Source organism: Urocitellus parryii, unplaced genomic scaffold, assembly GCF_045843805.1.
Source record: "Urocitellus parryii isolate mUroPar1 unplaced genomic scaffold, mUroPar1.hap1 Scaffold_43, whole genome shotgun sequence".
NCBI lineage: Eukaryota > Metazoa > Chordata > Mammalia > Rodentia > Sciuridae > Urocitellus > Urocitellus parryii.
In genome coordinates this window covers 1,911,574-1,914,538 of record NW_027553833.1, presented here as the reverse complement: position 1 = coordinate 1,914,538, position 2,965 = coordinate 1,911,574, and the positions used below count along the sequence as shown (strand labels likewise).

Genomic DNA, 2,965 nt, shown 5'->3' with positions numbered 1-2,965 from the left:
ATTGCTTATGGATAGCTGTTTTACATTTTAAACCCTTTTGCATTCTTTACAATTTTACATGTACTCCATTGTAATACTTGCTGGGTGAAATATTTGGCCATGGCTTTAGTCCTAGTTTTGTCAACTATTAGTTAAATGATCTTGGGTTAATTCCTCTAATTCTCTGAGCTTTGGTTTTTCTCAATGGGCTGTTGTTTGTCAGTCAAGGAATCCTAGGTCAATTTTTTTTTTTTTATTGAAGACTTACTTTGTGTGTTAAGAGCTTTACAAACATTCATCTTCACAATGTCTTATGGATCAGGCAATTGAGGTTAAGTAACTTGCCCAAGGTCATGCAGCTAGAGGTGGCAGAGCTGAGAGGTCACCTAGATTTCTGGCTCTTCGTTGCCCACCTCATCACCCCATCACACAGGCACAGAGTCCCCTCCACCTAAACACCCAGGACACATTTTTTCCCTGACAGAGTGCCCCTGAGAATCAGTCACTCTTGAGCTGGAGGGAGTGTATTAATTTTCCTCCTCCGATGCTGTAAGCAGGGGCATCCCCCTGACAGCCTGAATACCCATGCAGCACAGGACAGAAGCTCTCCCAGTCCAAAGGGGCAGAGGCAAGCAGCAGAGCCCCAAAGGCAGAAGGAAAGAGACACTTCTGGGGATATATAGCGGGTTTTTGGTTTTTTATTGTGTGTGTGTGTGTGCGCCAGCCAATGCAAGAGGGTGCTGGGGGCTGCTGGTCCTGACCAGCTGGTACCTGTGGCCCCAGTATTCATCTGGATCTGTTCAGTGTAACAGGAAACCCAGGTCAGAGCCCAGTCTCCCTGCTGCCCCCGTTGAGGCTGAGGCTGTGGGGGCGCGTCCCACGCTCCAGCCTCCGGCCAGGCAGGAGGCGCCGCAGAGAGGAGCCAGAGCTCAGGTCACCACAGCTGCGGAGGTGGAGGCTTTCTCGGCCTGGCCGGCCCCAGGGGCTCCTGCTTATGTTCATGAGCTCCAGTGCCCGTGGGGTCTGGGGATTTCCTGGACATCTGGAGGAAACGAGTGACCAGGCCCCGGCCTGGCCAGCTTCCTTTTAGGTCTCCCAGAGAGTGAGCAGGTGCAGGGCCTGAGGGGAGGGGGACCTTCTGGAAGGTGGGCACAGGGCGCCGTTTCTCAGCTGAGCGGGCACGCAGCAACTTGGGGGAAGGGCAGCGGGCGAGGCGGAAGAGGCAGGCTTCAGAACAGAGCCCTGTGTCTGCAGAGGAAACAGAGGCAGCTTCTTCCTCAAGCACTTTGGTATAAAGGTCCCTGAAGTCAGCAGTGTAGCTGGAGGTGGTGATGCCCGGGTCGCTGTGGGACCGTGGCAGCAGCAGCAGCGGTGGCGGGGGAGCCGGATGAGGAGGCCGGTGCCCCGGTGGGGTGAGGGAACCTGAGCTACCGCTGAAGCGGCGAGTGGGGGCTCGCGTGGGAGGGGCCGCTGCTGGGCGGCTGCCTCCCCGGGGGACCCGTCGTCTCAGCTCCGGGAAGCAGGGTCCCACCCAGGGTGGCCAGCCCTCCAGCAGGTGGCAGCTGCGGGCTGTCGTTGGGGCACCCAGGGCGGGTGGGGCCTCCGGGGCAGAGCAGGAATAGGAGCGGGCAGCCCGTGGGGGCCGCCGAGGCAGGGGGCTGTCCTCGAAGGGGCCTCGCAGGCCGCAGTCCAGGCTGAGGCAGTAGCCCGCGCGGCTGCGCTGGATGGAGCAGAAGAGCACGTAGTCGACGGAGCGCACGGAGCCCTGCAGCTCCAGCAGGCACGAGTCCTCTGAAGGGCTAGAGCCGCCCGGGAGGTCACCGATGGCTGACAGCACCAGAGACCCACTGTCCATGGACACGTCTACAATGGAGGCCACACGCTCACAGATACAGGAGCCATCATGAAGCTGAGGATCAATCAGAGTAGCCTGGCTGTCTCCTCGTAGTCCCATGACGGCCTCATATGAAGGGGGACAGAAGCTGAATGCAATTATCTAGTTCTCAATACTTAAATTTTTTCAATATTAAAATTAGTCCATTAAACTTGAAAAGTCTAAGGAATACCCAAAGAGGGAAGAAAGTATGAGTAAAACCTCTATAATTACTTGAATTCCAATTTAGTGACATTTCATTTGTGTTTTCTAATATGTCAACTTACCTTTGGTTAACAAATTAAATCAATTTATGCACTTAAAATTAACTTATAAACCTTAGCGTTATCCTCTAAATCCTAGTTTTGTTTTCTGGGCAGGAGAGACAGGGAGGGAGAGAAATATAATGGAATTAGACATCAGTGGTGTTTTGTGTAATGTTTAAAATAAAAGGAGTAAAGACAACTTAAGCTTTTCATTAACGGTGTGACCAGAGGTATCCCTTGTCAATTACTTTTAAAAAAATATGACAAATTTCCCTTAATTGTCAAATGAATTCTAAAGAAGTAGCAGAGGTAAATAAAATGCAGAAAGATTTTTTAAACTTATGTACATTTATCGTTCCATCTATATTCTGACCAGGCTTTTTCTTGGTTATTCTTACTATACAACATTACTACTGGAAATCATAATTTGTTTAATGTGAAGAGTTTTTTTGTTTTGTTTTGTATTTTGAGTTTGGACACAAAACAGCTAAAAAAACAAAAGTCTTTGATTTAAACAAGGAAATGAAAGAGAATATTTTCTTCATAATCAGAAGATATGATGAAATTTTATAGTGTGTGAAACTGAAGAACATAAGTTCAAGATGGAAAGAGCAACAACTAATCTATTGTGTTAAGTTATAACTAAAAAGACTGGCAGTTAGTTATCACTTATCATAGTTATCATTTACTCTAGTCAGAGTTTGGAGTAAATGATTTATCAAAACAATATTTTTTTTCAAACTTAATATCTACATAAACATAATCACAAAGAATAACATTTTGCAAAGTAAAGGTACCATGTAGTTCTGGGTGACAGCACACACCTGTAATCCCAGCTATTTTGGAG

At 48.4% G+C, this 2,965-nt stretch overlaps 1 pseudogene; it reads right to left on the bottom strand.

The window, feature by feature from the left end:
• Positions 1-248: 248 nt before the first annotated feature.
• Positions 249-1,951, bottom strand: LOC144252445 (protein ENTREP3 pseudogene; annotated as a pseudogene).
• Between the last annotated feature and the right edge of the window lie 1,014 nt (positions 1,952-2,965).